We start from the raw sequence: 20,309 nt of genomic DNA, 5'->3' as shown, positions 1-20,309 counted from the left end.
CTGTGAGGAACTCTTGTCTTGAGATATTCTTCCTGATATTCCTAAAATCCTCTCTCTAATAACCACTTCTCTCTCCATAGATGTTCTCTCTCTCCTTCTCTTACTTTCTCCTCCCTTCCAAAATCTCCAGTTCTCCTAACTTTCAGGCCTGAAGTTATTCAAACATTTATAGAGAACCTCTTATGTGCCAGACACAATTGTTCAACATACACAGAGCAACACAGAGGTTTACAGAGCTTTGAGTCTAGAGGTGAGAGAATATTCCAAAGACAAGAGGGGAGGGAGGGAGGGCGAGTGAGAGAGAGAAAGAAAGAGAACTAGAGTGATTTGTTCAAGCAATTCAAAGGAATTCAATAACCAGTATGGCAGTACAGTGGGGGTGGCAGTGGGGAAGGACTGGACAGCTGAGTGTTAGGAGTTAATAGGACCTGCTTAAAACCTATGGGAAGCCATTGAAGAGTTTTAAACTGGGGAGTGACATGATTAAATATGCATTTTTAGAAGGTGCTCTTTGGGACTGAGGCAGAAAACATCCAAGCTGGTCTTGAAGGAGGCTGGTATCCAGTGACCCAGGTGAGAGAGAAGGATTAGTGTAATGGCCCCGGAGTGATAAGAAGTAACCTGATTTGAAAAACATTTAGGCAAAGGTATAATTTAAAAGACTTGGTGGTTGATAGCATTGACATAACTCTTTAGGCCCAGGATGGAGCTGCTCCTGCCCCAGGTGCCATGTCAGCAAACTGAAATTTTTTATAACTTTTGTGTCCTTGTAAATGCTTTGCTTGACTGATCAACACATCAACTCTAGGTGCTATACTTATTTCCTTGTTCCTTCTCACCCCAAACAAGTTTGACTATGTGGCCCCAGTCAACCAGATATTTTTCTCTTTATCTCTTCTTTGCTCTTTATTTTCTATTCTATAAAAGCTTCCTGCTTTCTGCCCCACTTTGCAGTTCTCTGAATAGAGACTGTCTACTTCAAGAAGTGTTAAATAAAATTTGCTCCTGTCACCAAAATTGTCTTCTTTAATCATTTTATAGCAATAATATGTGGTAGTGTGGGAGAGAGTGTAGCCTAAAAGGATGCTTTGAATCTGACTTGGGGAACTGAGAGTTTAGTCAAGCTTTCCCTGAGATGGTAATGGGGGTGAGGGGGTGGAAATCAGGCTGAGTGGGAGGAAGCTGAGTTTACTAAGCTGAATTTTGGATACTGTACTTGAGGTGCCTGTGTGGCACTCAAGTGAGAGACCAGGTTGCACATAGAGATGTGCATCTTTGACACAGAGAGATAGTAATCAAACTCATCAAGAAGTCTTTCTTCAATTACTCCACTTCAGGGGCCTGTCAGTGTGACAGCAGCCTCGGATGAGGGGCAGTGATTTCTCAGAGTGATGCCAGCTGAAGAGAGGAGAGTTTATAACAGCATTTCCTGAAGTATAGTTACACTGAAAAATTGTTCCCTGAGAAATACCTCACACACACACACACACACACACACACACACACATTGTTCTATGATCAAACAAGTTTGGGAAATGCTACATATTTAGGGAATGTTAAGAGAATATTAAGGACTGACACAACACAGTCTCCAGTAAAGAACCTTTTCTTCTTTGTTTAACTCAGCTTTCCCCATGAGCCAAACCTGGCCAGAAGTTATTCCAGAGTCTTTATGTCTAAGGGCAAAGGAAGATAGCAGAATTATTATTGGATGTTACTATTAGTAAACTGAAGCTGAGAGGTTGAGAGTTTCTCAGTATCTCACAGCTAACAGAAATAAAGCTGGGACTGAAACCCAGATCTTGGGACTCTAAACCTGGAGCTCCCTCTACTAACCAAATCATTTCTACTAGTGCCCGCTGGATTGTGCCTTGGAGTTTGCCCCTGACAATACCCTTACATAAGGACAGTCCAGCTTTTGAGACATGGAAATCTGAAAATAGTGACCCAATCAAACTGGAGACTACAGATCTTCTGGAAGGTAGTTGGAGGGAAGGTGGAGAGAAGGTGGAGTGGCTTAAGAGACATTCCTAAGTCTCAGTCCTAGAAAACTTCTTAAAATATTGATTCTTGGGTTCCACTCCAGTCTGTCTACCTGAATGGGACTGAAGAAGTATGGTGTGGTCAGGCATACTTATTCTTGAACAGATCCACAGGTAATTCTGAGATGTCACCTTGATTGAGAAGCACTGCCCTTTTTTAGACAAAAATCAATGCCAAAATCTCCCCAGAACCCACCAGTTCTCATAGATTCCTGCCTGAACCAACTTGGACTTCGAGTTTTTCCTGAGTTGCAGAGAAACTGGTTTAGACATTTGGGTGGGTTGTAGAGTAAGCTTCTAAAACCCACGGGGGAAGGATTGTATCTCTGAGGCTAAAGAGGGCGGGCCCAGCCCCACTTCCTCCGTCTCCTCATCTGGGCTTCCTGTCGTCACAGTGTGATCACATTTATTCCCCCTTCACTTCTCCTTTTACACAAATAGCCCCGACATCCGTGTCACCAGTCTTGTCTCGGCGCCTCGTTGATAATCACCAATTCTGCCTAAAGGACTGAGGAAAAGAGTCTGCAAAAGGTAAGATTGGTGATATTTTAATTTGGTTTGAGAGCAGAGACCTGAACCATATTATGTGGGCTAGGGTATCTTCTTAGGAGTCTCTATATACCTCTCTAGTAACTTTACAATTTCCTGAAACTTTTGCAAATATTTACTGCAGGTAGTAAAATTATGAACAAGATTCTAGTGACCCTCAAAAGGCAATCAGGTCGGAAGGAGTTTCAATTAACCAGATTCCCATTATCTGATATCTCTTTGGGTCAGGGCATTTATGTGCTTAAATTGCTTCAGAACTTGAATTTCTCCGTCTGGTCATTTCTGTTGACCAGAGCCATCTGTACAAGATGAAGCTGGGGAGATTTCCTACACGCACTGGTCTTCAGAAGATTTGTCTTGTGATTTTAAAGTGAGCAGAGAACCAACAGTCATAGCTATTTTAAATGGCAGCTGGGAGATGCAGATCTTCTTCATTTGAGAAATTTTCAAAAGTAAAGTTAGTGACTCCCACTGTGATTCCTAGAGACACTAAACAGAAGGACTGCTATAAATCATAATACCCAGCTCAGAGTCAAGGACACAGGATATGCTCAGAACCTGTATTTTGAGAAGTAAAAGCTAGACACCACTAAGAGATGCTTAGATTGGTTGTTTTTAAAGGGCAGGAAGACCACTATGATCCTCAGGTTTCCCCCAAATAAAATTATCCTTAGTATTCAAAACAAGAATATTGATAAATATAATATGACATGCACCAACTTTGCATGACTTGCAAAACAAACTTGATATTGCAATGATTTCTAATTCAGGCCCCATAACTAATAACTGAGGTCTTATGGACTCAGAAAGTGATAGCTAAGCTTTGGTCCTGGCTTTCTGTAACCACTATAGTCACTGGGGGTAAGGTTACCACAGGGAACTCTAGATGAAAACTTTCTCCTTCCAATATTTGCAAGGATCTTACTGGGAATGGAGAGGAAAGTCCCCTAGAACCATACTCACCCACCTAACAATGAGGCATGGGAATGGGGAAAAGGGCTCTAGATCCCCAAAGTACCTCAGGGGTTATTGCGCTTTGAATTTAAAAAATAAAGACTAGACTTTTTAATGAATTAATTTAATAATCAGATGTTAAGTACCTCCTAGGGCCAGGCACTGTGCCTGGGAGGAAGGGGGCAAAGTAGAAGGAAGATATTTGTCCAGCAAACAATCTTGCCCTTAAGGAACTCCCTTGGGAGATAAGAAATATCAGATATGTATGCAAGGGCTTTGGAAGAGAACCGAGCAAAAGCAGAATCTTAGCTGCTGGCTAAACAAAGAAGTTTTGCTTTCTCAATCTCTACCAGAATCTGCACTATTTTGAAATTGTGGTTGAATTAGAGCAGAGGCTGAACTGAAACATGATTTCCTGTGATGTTTCCTGTGTGGGCCAATTAGAGTATTTAACCTTTAAATGAAAGGATTGGACATCTTTATACCAGCAAGGAATGATTCAAAGCCCAACCTTTTACATCTACTACTATCTAAGTGACCTTGCATTTGGTAATTGACAAGAGACACACACTGGAAACCTCAAACTCTGTTGGTCTGTAGTTTCTTATGTCTTCAGGTTGACTTCTGACCATGCAGAGGGCTTCAGACTAGGACCTGAGGTCTGTTTAACCTTCCTCACTCCTACTTTGTAACATGCCAGCAGCTAGGCATATGCTAAGCACTGGAGACCCAAGGATAACTGATGTGGTTAACAATTTCAAAGCATTTGTAGAGTAACATGAAGGACAGACACAGCAATACACAAATATGACACAATGTGATCTTTTCTATAATGGAGCAAGCGTGTGCACAAAATGTAGGAGTTCAGGAGTGTGCCAAAGACTCCCTGGGAGAGGTGACTGCTTGGGTTCATTTTGAAGGAAGGATGAGTTTGCTATGGAGACTGGGGGTAATGGCATTTCAGACAAGACACAGTGTATGCAAACTCAAAGAAATGTGAACACCCAGGCATGCTAGAAATGAGAGTAAGCAAATGAGATTGGACTATAACAAACCATGGTTGCAGGACCACAGGAAGTAGGAAATTTCTCCTACTTATTTCTAGAACCCCAACACCTGAAAGTGGAAAGCAAGATCTCTAACCAGGAGGGTCCCAAGCCCAGCCCTGGACGGAGCTATGCCTGAAACCTCCACTTGACAGGCTTGATGGAATGTGGCTTGAAATGAGGGTGAGAGTCAGATTTCTTCTTCTTCAACCTAGGTTTTCCCCCTAGATTTAAGTGAAAGGTGGAGCTTTTTGCGAGGTTGCAGCCATTCTCTTTCTCTCAGCTTCTGTTTCCGGAAATGCTGTGTTGATTTAGTTAGGATGGTTTGGTTTATGTTCCTGAATTAGTCAGCCTACAGTACTTCCTGTACCGAGTGAGCGTCCAATTTGTGCAGATCACCATGGGCCTAGAGACTGGACACCTGCCTTCAGGAACCTCCAGGACCCAGCTGCCACTGCAGGTGCAGAGCACTGAAGCAGAGTAATGCAGAGACATTAGACAGCTCTGCAGAGTGGGCCTCCAGGGTGGCTTCTAGGACAGAGGAGGAGAGGATTGCAACTGGAGGTTGGGTGGTCAGTTTGGGAAGGCCATCTGGAAGTAGGCCTTCAGAAAGAGGAAGATAACGTTTTTCCAAAGCCAGTGGGTGAGCCCTCAGGCTGTCCATCTCTGTGTTGGGATATAGAGGCAATTCCTCTATTCATTTCCCATTTCACAGTAGAGTTCCTCCCCAAGCAGTAGCAACAATACATCCTAGCTATGGCCAAAAGTTGTTCAGCCACAATGATACATTTCCATAACCATTTAAAATAAATGCACTATATTCCAAGTGTTAGAATGTTGATACTTAAAGGGAACTTAGAGATTATTTAAGCTTAAATAAAATGTCCAACTCATAGTGGGAGCCCTGTTTTGCTATTATAATGTTCCAATTTGTGTATTTTTCAGGTCAGGTGACTTGTCCAAAGTCATAAAATTACGTAACTAGTTATCTAGAATGTTTCCTGAGTCTCTGTGAAATGTTCTTTTCTCCACACTACACTATACACCTTTTTCTTATAGACTTCTTTTTAAATAGGCATCATTAAACTGTGTTATTTGTTCACATAAAGAAGTTTCCAGTGCTTTTTAACATAGGTAGACATGAAAATACAACTTAACTATAAATCCAGATGATCTGAAATCAATATGCTAACAAATCAAGTATTTAATATTTATTTAATTTGTCAAACTTTTGTTTGACATTTTATATTTCAGGAGAACTAGATTGAAGAATAAAGGTGAGAAATGATTTTGATAACTCACATCTTTTAAAATTTGTTCAAGTAAATTTGAACTCATGGCTTAATATTTACTCTATATTAGGAACAAATAGAGGCCTTAAAGAATTATCCCATGGTTTATTCTTCTAAAAATAGTTATTGTAGAATCGCAGTATTTATACCATGAGGGACTTAAATCGTAATGATTTCAAGATAGGAATCCTTCAGATCATTTACTTATGTTCAACTTTTTTTTTTTTACCTTTAATTTTGACAAAAATTTGTACTTACAGAAAAGTTACAAAAACAATACCAAGAATTTCTGAACCCCCTTCATTCAGATTTCTCAAATATTAACGTTTTATCACATTTTCTTTATCCTCCAGCTTTCTCATTTGCTGACATGATATCTTTTCCCCTTAAGTGTTTTAGTGTGTATTTTCTACAAACGAAAACATCCTCTTATATATCCACTTTACAATGATCAAAATCAAGATTTTAACACTGACACAATACTATTACCACTCTATAGATTTTATTCAGATTCCACCAATTGCCCACTAATATTTTTTACAGCAAAGGGAAATCTCTGATCATACATTGTTTTTCACCATCGTCTCTCTAGTCTCCTATCTGGAACGGTTCCTGTGTCTTTCTTTGTGTTTCATGACGTTGATATTCTTGAAGAGTACAGGCAAGTATTTTCTAGACTGTCTCTCCATTTTGGTATTTCTGATGTTTCCTTGTGACTAGATTCAGGCTCTTCCAACTTTTGATAGGAATATCACAGAAACGGCTTTCGTTATCCCACAGAGAGCCTTGTCCACTGTGGGCAGAGCTTGCCTGAACACACCATGGACAGGTCTCTAGGACAGGGACCCTCCACAGCAAAATTCTACACATTTTATGCTAAGGAAAGAGAACCACTAGTCCACTGACTCTGGAACAATGGTAACTGTTTTGTGGAACTGTTCCTGATTTACAGAGAGGCCTTGTTATATAAGTCCCTGTCTCAGCTCAGCTGCTAGGAACATCTATGATTTTTCTGTTGAGTGATCATCTTCCTAAGCTCTCAAATGGAGGAAAATGAGACCCCCAAGATCATCTGGATTTGTTTTTCCTCATTTTTTCTCTTCTCTTTGCTTCTTCCTTCTTTCTCTCTTTTATAAATCACCAGTTCCTCTCCCTTGAGAACAGCCTTGAAAGGAAATTTTCACCGGAACACAATTTCAGGGAAGAATAAGATGACAGACACATTCCTTTGACAAAGTTATGGAGAGGTGAGAGGAAACTAATGCATGAAAGTTGATGGTTTGATTTGGTTTAATTTTAGTATCACCCTTCCCCCTGTAACTGCTTATTACTCCATGAATAGACATACATGCAAAACCCACATCCTACCTCAGCCACTGCTCACAGGGGTTCAAACTGTGAAAGATGGAAGGAGTCCTCCTGGAGGCTCATCACATTGCAGTGGGGGGAGTTGAGTCGGGAAGTGGGAGGTAAGAACTCGGAGCCTGGGACAATGGAAGGAATGTAGGCTTGGGAGACTGAAAGACCTTGGCCTGTGCCCTGTCGTTGCTGATTATTAGCTGGGTGATCTTGTGCCAGTTACATAGGCTGTCTGTGTCTTGGACTTCCTGTTTTAAAAGTGGGGCTATTGACACCTAAGTTACGAGGTTGATATGAGGATTATAAATAAAATTTATTTATGAAGAGCTTGGCATTTTGCAGAGTTCAGTGAACTATATCATTTATCTAAATTTATTTTGTCAAGACGGCCATAATTTGGGAGCCCTCATGGAGAACAGATTTCCTTTCCTATTTAGAAAAAACTTATGTTAATAATGGTCCCAATATTGTTCAGCAATGAATTAAAGACCTCCACAGATTCTGTGTAGGAATAAATGGGAAGCCCATAATTACCTTGCTGGATGTAAGAACATTACATGTTCTTCTATGTAAATTAGCAAATAGATCTGTATATCAAGAAATGTCTGGAAAGATGTTCACCAAAAATGTTAATGGTGGTTATCTCTGGGATGTGGAGTTTCAGAAGATTTTATGCTTTCTTCTTTGTACTCTCTTTATGGTTTAAATTTTTTCACAAGAACACACGAAACTTTTTTTAAAAGATATTTACAAAAAATGAAACAAGCAAAGGATACTAAAAAGGCCTTCTGGCACCTAATGTATTTTATTCCTGAAAATCTAGCAGAAATTTCAGAGTCACCCTTAAGAATGGACTGTTAGGGAGGCTCTGAACTTGATCTTTTCCTCAGTTTTCACTGAACCAGGCACCCTGATACTGAACCATCCAGGAAATATTATCTCATTTAACTTTCAGAACAACCTATGAGTTATGTATTAATGAATCACCATTTTAAAGATGAGGAAATTGGAAAAGTTAGAGAGATTAAGGAAGCTGATATTCTTGAAGAGTGCAGGCAAGTATTTTCTAGACTGTCTCTCCATTTTGGTATTTCAGATTTCTCAAATATTAACGTTTTATCACATTTTCCACTGCTAGAATTCAAAACTAAACCTGCCCGCGTCCATTACTAGTGTTTGTCAAACTGTTTTCCATGGAACACTATGTTCTCTGAGCTGTTAATAAGTAATCTGTAATATATGAATAGGTTTGTAGTTATATAAGTAGACTTTTCTCTTAGACACCCACAATGTACGTTAGTATATATCAGTTTTCACAGAAGTCACTCATTTAAAAAACTGTTTATTATTTTATGTTTTATTTTTATTTAATCTCACTTCCAAAATTATTGACCATGGATTCCCCTCACTCCCTATGGTTTTGTTTGGGTTTTTTTGTTTGAGGAATATTTATTAACATCTCATAAATCTAATAGTCCGTGTAACACCAAAGCTGTCTTGCTGTGGCTCCAAATCTAAAAGTGGATCATATAAGGCTGGAGAGCAAGAATTGATAGTTTCTTGGAACTTCTGTCCAACTTTAGCCACTTCTAAGCTTGATTACCTTCAAGACTGTATTAGATGACCTGCAAGTATGGGTTAAAGAAAAGAAAGAGACTGAACTAGAAATCCATGAGACAGCTTAACAGCCTGAGCTCTTTGCTTGGAGGAAAATTAGTAAAGGGTGAACTTCCTCCCTGGCCTCCACATCGGGTGTGGGAGGTGCTGCAATTAACTGCAGTTCAGTCACAGAGGTTTCCTGGAAGCTGACGTCAGGGACTTTCTTCACAGGGCCACATGAGTCACAGATTTTGACTGCAGAGGGGTGTCAGTTTTTCCGGTGGGGTTGGAAGGGGTGGGAACTCAATAACTGACCAGCTACAGTGAAGAAAGGAAAGGGGAATTCTCTCTTGATTTATGTGACGTTCTCTCTTGATTTATGTACAAGCTGGGTTCATTGTTGTATATGGTAAAAGTAATAATAATCTTCACAAAATGGGCGGCTTTTCTCCTTCAGTTTGGTGCAAGTCTAAGTGGAAAATCAGGAAGGAGAAAGAGGTTCTTTTTCCTGTCTGTGAAGGAAAGAATCAGTGGGGATATCTGCAGATTTGTGGGCACCTCATTAGTTGATGCTCTGTGGACAATAGATTACAAGGTCCTGAAGCAGCTGTCACAGGATCTGAAGATATTGGACATGAGGTGACTCTAGGAGGCATCTGGTCCAATTTTCTTCTGGGTTGGTTATTTTCCATGTCTAAAAAATTAGTTTAATGGCACAATAAATCTCAAGCCCAAAGCTCCTCACTCTGCAGTGTCATGTTCATTCCACTACACCAGATTATTTAGAGTTAATGAGCAAAGTTCCAGTCATTTGTTCATTCAACCATCTTACTTTTTTAGTGTAATTAGGTACTGTGTTAGGCCTCGAGGATTCAAAGTTGAATCCCTCAAGAAGCTGACAGTCTAGGGAGCTGAGTCCCAGGATGATTAGTAGCTAACCTAATTAAGGGGTCAGAGGGAAAGAAAGGGGCAAATTCCAGCAAAGGACTGCTGAGCAAAGGTAAGGAAGGAAGCATGGAGAAAAGTATTCAATGTTACTTGCTAGATTTTAAAGTATAAGACTGAGAACGTTGCAATGAATTTGGAGAGATGGACAGGAGCAAATTAGGAAGGACCTTTTAACATATGTATACATGCATAAAACCATAACTACAAACACTGTAAATTAACAATACTTTAATACAATAAAATAAAATAAAATAAAGTTGTAAATTTTCCTCTAAAAAAAAAAAACTGAAGAGCAACAGTCAGCTCTACCCACCACCATTACCTCCCATCAGGAAACTTGCATGAGCCTCTTAGATAGCCTCATCCACCAGAGGGCAGACAGCAGAAGCAAGAAGAACTACAATCCTGCAGCCTGTGAAACTAAAACCACATTCACAGAAAGATAGACAAGATGAAAATGCAGAGGGCTATACACAAGATGAAGGAACAAGATAAAACCCCAGAAAAACAACCAAATGAAGTGGAGATAGGCAACCTTCCAGAAAAAGAATTCAGAATAATGATAGTGAAGATGATCCAGGACCTCGGAAAAAGAATGGAGGCAAAGATTGAGAAGATGCCAGAAATGTTTAACAAAGACCTAGAAGAATTAAAGAACAAACAAACAGAGATGAATAATACAATAACTGAAATGAAAACTACACTAGAAGGAATCAATAGCAGAATAACTGAGGCAGAAGAACGGAGAAATGACCTGGAAAACAGAATGGTGGAATTCACTGCTGAGAAACAGAATAAAGAAAAAAGAATGAAAAGAAATGAAGACAGCATAAGAGACCTCTGAGACAACATTAAACACAACAACATTCACATTATAGGGGTCCCAGAAGGAGAAGAGAGAGAGAAAGGACCAGAGAAAATATTTACGGAGATTATAGTCAAAAACTTCCCTAACATGGGAAAGGAAATAACCACCCAAGTCCAGGAAGCGCAGCAAGTCCCATACAGGATAAACCCAAGGAGAAACATGCAGAGACACATAGTAATCAAATTGGCAAAAATTAAAGACAAAGAAAAATTATTGAATGCAGCAAGGGAAAAATGACAAATAACATACAAGGGAACTCCCATAAGGTTAACAGCTGATTTCTCAGCAGAAACTCTACAAGCCAGAAGGGAGTGGCATAATATACTTAAAGTGATGAAAGGGAAGAACCTACAACCAAGATTACTCTACCCAGCAAGGATCTCATTCAGATTCGATGGAGAAATCAAAAGCTTTACAGACAAGCAACAGCTAAGAGAATTCAGCACCACCAAACCAGTTCTACAACAAATGCTAAAGGAACTTCTCTAAGTGGGAAACACAAGAGAAGAAAAGGACCTACAAAAACAAACCCAAAATAATTAAGAGAATGATCATAGGAACATACATATCGATAATTACCTTAAACGTGAATGGATTAAATGCTCCAACCAAAACACACAGACTTGCTGAATGGATACAAAAACAAGACCCATATATATGCTGTCTACAAGAGACCCACTTCAGACCTAGGGGCACATACAGACTGAAAGGGAAGGGATGGAAAAAGATATTCCATGCAAATGGAAATCAAAAGAGAGCTGGAGTAGCTATACTCATATCAGATAAAATAGACTTTAAAATAAAGAATGTTACAAGAGACAAGGAAGGACACTACATAATGATCAAGGAATCAATCCAAGAAGAAGATATAGCAATTATAAATATATATGCACCCAACATAGGAGCACCTCAATGCATAAGGCAACTGTTAACCACTGTAAAAGAGGAAATTGACAGTAACACAATAACAGTGGGGGACTTTAACACCTCACTTACACCAATGGACAGATCATCCAAAATGAAAATAAATAAGGAAACAGAAGCTTTAAATGACACAATAGACCAGATAGATTTAATTGATATTTATTGGACATTCCATCCAAAAACAGCAGATTACACTTTCTTCTCAAGTGCGCATGGAACATTCTCCAGGATAGATCACATCCTGGGTAACAAATCAAGCCTCAGTAAATTTAAGAAAATTGAAATCATATCAAGCATCTTTTCTGACCACAACACTATGAGATTAGAAATCAGTTACAGGGGAAAAAACATAAAAAACACAAACACATGGAGGCTAAAAACTATGTTACTAAATAACCAAGAGATCACTGAAGAAATCCAAGAGGAAATCAAAAAATACCTAGAGACAAATGACAATGAAAACACGATGATCCAAAACCTATGGGATACAGCAAAAGCAGTTCTAAGAGGGAAATTTATAGCTATACAAGCCTACCTCAAGAAAAAAGAAAAATCTCAAATAAACAATCTAACCTTACACCTAAAGGAACTAGAGAAAGAAGAACAAACAAAACCCAAAGTTAGCAGAAGGAAAGAAATCATAAAGATCAAAGCAGAAATAAATGAAGTAGAAACAAAGAAAACAATAGCAAAGATCAATAAAACTAAAAGCTGGTTCTTTGAGAAGATAAACAAAATTGATAAATCATTAGCAAGACTCATCAAGAAAAAGAGGGAGAGGACTCAAATCAAAAATATCAGAAATGAAAAAGGAGAAGTTACAACAGACACCGCAGGAATACAAAGCATCCTAAGAGACTACTACCAGCAACTCTATGCCAATAAAATGGACAACCTGGAAGAAATGGACAAATTCTTAGAATGATATAACCTTCCAAGACTGAACCAGGAAGAAATAGAAAATATGAACAGACCAATCACAAGTAATAAAATTTAAACTGTGATTAAAAATCTTCCAACAAACCAAAGTCCAGGCCCAGATGGCTTCACAGGTGAATTCTATCAAACATTTAGAGAAGAGCTAACATCCATCCTTCTCAAACTCTTCCAAAAAATTGCAGAGGAAGGAACACTCTCAAACTCATTCTATGGGGCCACCATCACCCTGATACCAAAACCAGGCAAAGATACTACAAAAAAAGAAAATTACAGACCAATATCACTGATGAATATAGATGCAAAAATCCTCAACAAAATACTAGCAAACAGAATCCAACAACACATTAAAAGGATCATACACCATGATCAAGTGGGATTTATCCCAGCAATGCAAGGCTCTTCAATATACGCAAATCAATCAATGTGATACACCATATTAACAAATTGAAGAATAAAAACCATATGATCATCTCAGTAGATGCCAAAAAAGCTTTTGACAAAATTCAACACACATTTATGATAAAAACTTTCCAGAAAGCGGGCATAGAGGGAACCGACCTCAACATAATAAAGGCCATGGACGACAAACCCACAGCAAACATCATTCTCAATGGTGAAAAACTGAAAGCATTTCCTCTAAGATCAGGAACAAGACAAGGATATCCACTCTCACAGCTATTATTCAACATAGTTTTGGAAGTCCTAGCCACAGCAATCAGAGAAGAAAAAGAAATAAAAGCAATACAAATTGGAAAAAAATAAGTAAAACTGTCACTGTTTGCAGATGACATGATACTATACGTAGAGAATCCTAAAGATGCCACCAGAAAACTACTAGAGCTAATCCATGAATTTGGTAAAGTTGCAGGATACAAAATTAATGCACAGAAATCTCTTGCATTCCTATGCACTAATGATGACAAATCTGAAAGAGAAATTAAGGAAACACTCCCATTTACTGTTGTGATAAAAAGAATAAAATACCTAGGAATAAACCTTCCTAGGGAGACAAAAGACCTATATGCAGAAAACTATAAGACACTGATGAAAGAAATTAAAGATGATACCAACAGATGGAGAGATATGTCATGTTCTTGGATTGGAAGAATCAATATTATGAAAATGACTATACTACCCAAAGCAATCTACAGATTCAGTGCAATCCCTATCAAATTACCAATGGCATTTTTTATGGAACTAGAATAAAAAATCTTAAAATGTGTATGGAGACACAAAAGACTCCGAATAGCCAAAGCAGTCTTCAGGGAAAACAACGGAGCTGGAGGAATGAGACTCCCTGACTTCAGACTATACTACAAAGCTACAGTAATCAAGACAATATGGTACTGGCACAAAAACAGAAATATAGATCAATGGAACAAGATAGAAAGCCTAGAGGTAAACCCACACACCTATGGTCAACTAATCTATGACAAAGGAGGCAAGGATATACAATGGAGAAAAGACAGTCTTTTCAACAAGTGGTGCTGGGAAAACTGGACAGCTACATGTAAAAGAATGAAATTAGAACACTCCCTAACACCATACACAAAAATAAACTCAAAATGGATTAGAAACCTAAATGTAAGACTGGATACTATAAAACTCTTAGAGGAAAACATTGGAAGAACACTCTTTGACATAAATCACAGCAAGATCTTTTTTGATCCACCTCCTAGAGTAATGGAAATAAAAACAGAAATAAACAAATGGGACCTAATGAAACTTCAAAGCTTTTGCACAACAAAGGAAACCATAAAAAGATGAAAAGACAACTGTCAGAATGGGAGAAAATATTTGCAAATGAATCAACGGACAAAGGATTAATCTCCAAAATATATATAAACAGCTCATGTAGCTCAATATTAAAAAAACAAACAACCCAATCCAAAAATGCGCAGAGGACCTTAATAGACATTTCTCCAAAGAAGACATACAGATGGCCAAGAAGCACATGAAAACCTGCTCAACATCAGTAATTATTAGAGAAATGCAAATCAAAACTACAATGAGGTATCACCTCACACCAGTTAGAATCGGCTTCATCAGAAAATCTACAACCAATGAATGCTGGATAGGGTGTGGAGAAAAGGGAACCCTCTTGCACTGTTGGTGGGAATGTAAATTGATACAGCCACTATGGAGAACAGTATGGAGGTTCCTTAAAAAACTAAAAATAGAATTACCATATGATCCAGCAATCCCACTACTGGGCATATACCCAGAGAAAACCACAATTCAAAAATACACATGCCCCCCAATGTTCATTGCAGCACTATTTACAATAGCAAGGTCATGGAAGCAACCTAAATGCCCATCAACAGACGAATGGATAAAGAAGATGTGGTACATATATACAATGGAATATTACTCAGCCATAAAAAGGAACGAAATTGGGTCATTTGTTGAGACGTGGATGGATCTAGAGACTGTCATACAGAGTGAAGTAAGTCAGAAAGAGAAAAACAAATATCGTATATTAACACATGTATGTGGAACCTAGAAAAATGGTACAGATGAAACAGTTTGCAGGGCAGAAATTGAGACACAGATGTAGAGAACAAACGTATGGACACCAAGGGGGGAAAGTTGTGGGGGGGTGGGTGTGGTGGTGTGATGAATTGGGCGATTGGGATTGACATGTATACACTGATGTGTATAACATTGATGACTAATAAGAACCTGCTATATAAAAAAAAGTTTTTTTTAATTAAAATAAAAAGATGCTAAGTTGTGACAGCAATAGAAAAAGAATACAGACTGCACACAGTAGCTACCTAAAAAAATTTAAAAAATAACCGTCACTACAGTCAAGGTAACAAACATATTCATCACTCACAAAAGATTATTCACAGTCTTTTGTGATCTCTTCTTCCTGTCCTTCCCTGCTCCCCCTCTATTTACCCCACCCCATACTCCTCTACCCCAGTCCCCAGGCAATCATCCATCTGCTTTCTATTGCTATAGTTTTCATTTTCTAAAATGTTATATAACTGTAATAACACATTAGGTACTCCTGTTTTGTCTCACTTCTTTCACTCACTTTAATCATTTGGAGATTCATCTATGCTCTAGAGTGTACCAACAGTTCATTCCTTTTTATTCCTGAGTAGTATACCATTATATAGTTATACCACTGTTTATTTATCCATTCACCTGTTGTTAGAGCTCTAGGTTGTAAATTAGCTTCCTGGACCTAATTCCAATATATGTGCGTGTGGCGGCTTCCCCACACTAACAAGCAATCCTTGGAGACCAGCAGAGTGTCCAAGAATTCAACTCAATTCTGACACTGTCTACCCAGAGATAGAATCAGATTCCATTAGTAAAGGGCTCAGTCCCACAAGACTTCCTTCCACTTAAGATACCAGTCCCAAGCCCAGGTTGTTACCTGTGCTTCTGACCTACTTCCTATAAGTCAGAAGTTCCCATAACCTCTTTTTGAAATCTGGATAGAAGCCCTTTATCTCATATGTGATTTGGAAATATTTTCTCCTCATCTGTGGCTTGTCTTTTCATTCTCTTAACAGTATCTTTTGAAGAGCAGAAGTTTTTTAAAATTTTATGGAAGTCCAATTTATCAGTTCTTTTATGGATTTTGCTTTTGGCACCTTATCGGAGAATTCTTTGCCTAACGAGGTTGCAAATATTTTCTCCTATATTTTCTTCTGGAGTATTATAGTTGTAGGTTTTATGTTTAGGTCTATGATCTATTTTTTTTTTTTACTTAATTTTTGAGATATATGTATCCAAATTAATTTTTTTTGCATATTTGCAATATCCAATTGTTCCAGTATCATGTTGAAAAAATATCCTTTCTCTGTTGTATTAACTTTGTATCTTAGTTGCAAATCAGTTGTTCACGTATCTCTAGTTCTCTATTCTGTTCCATTAATCTATTTGTTTATCTTCATGCCAATACTATGCCTTCTTTATTGTAACTTCATAGAAAGTAGCAAAGTCAGGTAGTGCTTGTCCTCCACCTTTGTTCTTTATCAAATTTGTTTTTGCTATTCTAAGACCTTTGCATTCCCAAGTGAATTTTAGAATCAATATTCGAACGTCTACAAAGAAGTCTGCTGTGACATTGATTGCAATTACAATGAATCTATAGATAAATTTGGGAAGGATTGACATTTTAACAGCACTGTCTCTTAGCCCATGTACATGGTATATCTCTCCATTTATTTATATCTTTTTCAATTTCTCTCAGCAATGTTTTTTTGTTTATTTATGTTTGTTTTTGTTTTTTAGTTTTCAGTGTGTAGGTGTTTCACATCTTTTGTAAGATTAATTCCTAAATATTTCATAGTTTGATGCTATTGTAAATGTATTTTTTTTTTAATTTTTATTTATTTATATTTTATTTTTGGCTGTGTTGGGTCTTCGTTTCTGTGCGGGGGCTTTCTCTAGTTGCGGCAAGCGGGGGCCACTTTTCATCGCGGTGCGCGGGCCTCTCACTGTCGCGGCCTCTCCTGTTGCAGAGCACAGGCTCCAGACGCGCAGGCTCAGTAATTGTGGCTCACGGGCCTAGTCGCTCCGCGGCATGTGGGATCTTCCCAGACCAGGGCTCGAACCCGTGTCCCCTGCATCGGCAGGCAGACTCTCAACCGCTGCGCCACCAGGGAAGCCCCTGTAAATGTATTTTTTAAAAATTGACTTCTGATTATTTGTTGCTAATGTACAGAAGTACTATGGATTTTCTTTCTTTATTTAAGTAGAGTTGATTTATAATATTGTGTTATTTCAGGTGTACAGCATAGTGATTCAGTATTTTTGCAGATTATACTCCATTATAGGTTATTACAAGATGATGGATATAATTCCCTGTGCTATACAGTATATCCTTGCTGCTTATCTATTTTATATATAGTAATTTGTATCTGTTATCCCATACCTTTAATTTGTTCCTCTGTCTTCCCTCTCCCATTTGGTAATCACAAGTTTTTTTCTATATCTATGAATCTGTTTCTGTTCTGCATATACATTCATTTGTATTATTTTTTAGATTCCACATGCAAGCAATATCATATAGTATTTGACTTTCTCTGACTTATTTAACTATGCACAGTATTCTCTAGGTCCATCCACATTGTTGCAAATGGCAGTATTTCATTCTTTTTTATGGCTAATATATATATATATATATAATATATATATTTCTTTATTCAATTCAATATCTCCTTTATTCAATCGTCTGTTGATAGGCACTTGGGTTGCTTCCATGTCTTGGCTATTTTCAATAGTGCTGCTATGAACATTAAGGTGCAATTATCTTTTTGGATTAGAGTTTTTGGTTTTTCTGGGTATATAACCATGAGTAGAACTGCTATATAATATGGTAGTTCTATTTTTAGTTTTTTGAGGAAAATCCATAGTTCCTTAGTGGTTGCACCAATTTACATTCCCACCAACAGTGTACAAGGGTTCCCTTTTCTCCACATCCTCGCCAACATTTGTTATTTGTAGACTTTTTGATGACAGCCATTCTGACAGATGTGAGGTGATACCTCACTGCGGTTTTGATTTGCATTTCTCTAATAATTAGTGATGCCGAGTGTCTTTTCATGTGCCTGTTAGCCATCTATCTGCATGTCTTCTTTGGAAAAATGTCTGTTCAAGTCTTCTGCCCATTTTTGATTGGATTATCTGGTTTTTGATATTGAGTTGTATGAGCTGTTTATATATTTTGGATACTAACCCCTTGTTGGTTTCATAATTTGCAAATATTTTCTCCCATCCCATAGGCTGTTTTTTTATTTTGTTGATGGTTTCCTTTGCTGTGCAAAAACTTTTAACTTCAATTAGGTCTCATTTGTTTATCTTTGCTTTTATTTCTTTTGCCTTAGGAGACTGATGCAAGAAAATATTGCTATGATTTATGTTGAGAGTGTTCAGCCTATGTTCTGCTCTAGGAGTTTTATAGTTTCTGGTCTTACATTTAGGTCATTAAACCATTTTGCATTTATTTTTGTATATGGTGTAAGAGAATGTTCTAACCTCTCTATTTTACATGTGGCTGTCCAGTTTTCCCAGCACAAGTTTTTGAAGAGACTGTCTTTTCTCCATTGTGTATTCTTGCCTCTTTTGCCATATATTAATTGACCATAGGGGCATGGGTTTATTTCTGGGCTCTCTATTCAGTTCCATTGATCTATGTATCTGTTTTTGGGCCGATACCATGCTGTTTTGATTACTGTAAGTTTGCATTGATCTTATGGATAAGATCTTATAGAAAACCCTGAAAGAACTTTTTGGCCAACCCAATAGTACATGTGAAGTCTGGGAGGGTTATAATCCCAGCTTTGTTCTTTTTTCTCTGTACATTGACCAAGTATCTCCCAGACTAAGATATATCTATGGATAAATTATTTGTTTAGCTAGAATTTTTAATTAATTTAACTCTTAAGATGTGAAATTTACCAGTCCTTATCTCCAAATTTTTGAGATTCCTTATGATAGCTCTTTGCACAGGCAATATCAAGTAATGAAAGATGAATTTGTCAAGTCCCAAAGAACAGTACTAACTGCCATGGAAATACAACGATTTTCAGCTGGATTGATGAAGGAGGTGACATTCAAGTGAACACATTCAAATGAGTGTAGTCTTTTTGAGCAGCTAACCCTTGACTATGAGGCCTGAGAAATACTCAAATCCATCTAAATAAACTTGGGTTCCATTTATTGAGTACTGGTCATATATCAGTCTCTGTGGTAAGATGATTTAACCTTTACTTCTACCCTATAATGTATAAGTATTACCCCATTTTACACAGGGATAAATTGTAACTGGAAATGTTAAGTAGGTTTACAAATCTCACACACCTGTTCAGTGGCATATGTGAAAGCTGACTTCAAGTTTGACTTCAAAGCTTATGTAATAAATCATCATACTTTTATTTTTTTTTACCTCCTAAGCATTTCCAAATAAAATTAAAATCCACTTTTATTTTAACTTGGTTAAAGTAATTATTAACAATTAAGAATAATTCTGAGGGTCAAGATAAGAAGGAAGGGAAAAGAGAAGGACAAGATAAAGAAATAGGAAAATGGTATGAGATAGATATAAGTATTTGACCTTTTTAACAGAGAAGATTACTCTATTATGTAACATAAGTAGCTCATCAGGCTTATTTATAGCCTGAATGAACCATCCCTTAAGACCATCTGATTTCTGGGTATCTTGACACTGTAACAAGGGTATGATGGATTATAAAAGCAATCTATGCACTAGAAAAAGCATAGTTCTAATGGGAGAAAAAACAATAAATTGACTTTCTTGCTTTGTATATCAGTTTTATGTGCAGTTTTAAAATATGAGTCATGCTACAGAAACTCATTACTTCTGAGAGAAAATTCAAAACTGTGTATCTGGATCTCTAGAATTGAGGACCAGACTTTGGATACTGATGTCCTCACTGAAAAACAAAATTCTATTTTAAAAAAATTCAAGCTCTCATTGTAATCTCTTTTTGTTTCTTCACTGGATATTTGTTGGTCAGTGTTATCTCTGCTGTAAGATTGACATTTTCTGGAGGATAGCTATTGCTTAGTCATGTTTATATCTCCCACAGCACCTAGAACAGAAAACACCATATATGTTTCTTCAGTAGAAGAATGAATAAGGCATAGATATGTTCCCCCCGTTTTCATGTGGAGAAGTTCATAGACCAAATGTAGAATGTATATGCATCTCAGGGTATTTAAGAAACTGGTGGTTCAAGTCACTGACTTTCTCCACAGCTGATTGACCAGCCTATCCCTGATCCCAGGGCTGCCTTCAGTCCCT

At 37.7% G+C, this 20,309-nt stretch overlaps 1 protein-coding gene across 1 annotated transcript in view; it reads left to right on the top strand.

The window, feature by feature from the left end:
- Window positions 1-303: 303 nt before the first annotated feature.
- The window catches only part of CD53 (CD53 molecule), a 34,449-nt gene continuing 14,443 nt past the window's right edge, over window positions 304-20,309 (top strand). The window contains exon 1 of the mRNA XM_082366148.1: window positions 304-2,573. The gene's annotated coding sequence lies outside the window, so the exon portion shown is untranslated. The remainder of the gene's footprint in view (window positions 2,574-20,309) is intronic.

The sequence above is a fragment of the Balaenoptera borealis genome, assembly GCF_965194805.1.
Source record: "Balaenoptera borealis genome assembly, chromosome: 1".
NCBI classification, from domain to species: domain Eukaryota; kingdom Metazoa; phylum Chordata; class Mammalia; order Artiodactyla; family Balaenopteridae; genus Balaenoptera; species Balaenoptera borealis.
The sequence above is the reverse complement of the archived record's forward strand: the minus strand, read 5'-3'. Positions and strand labels throughout refer to the sequence as shown.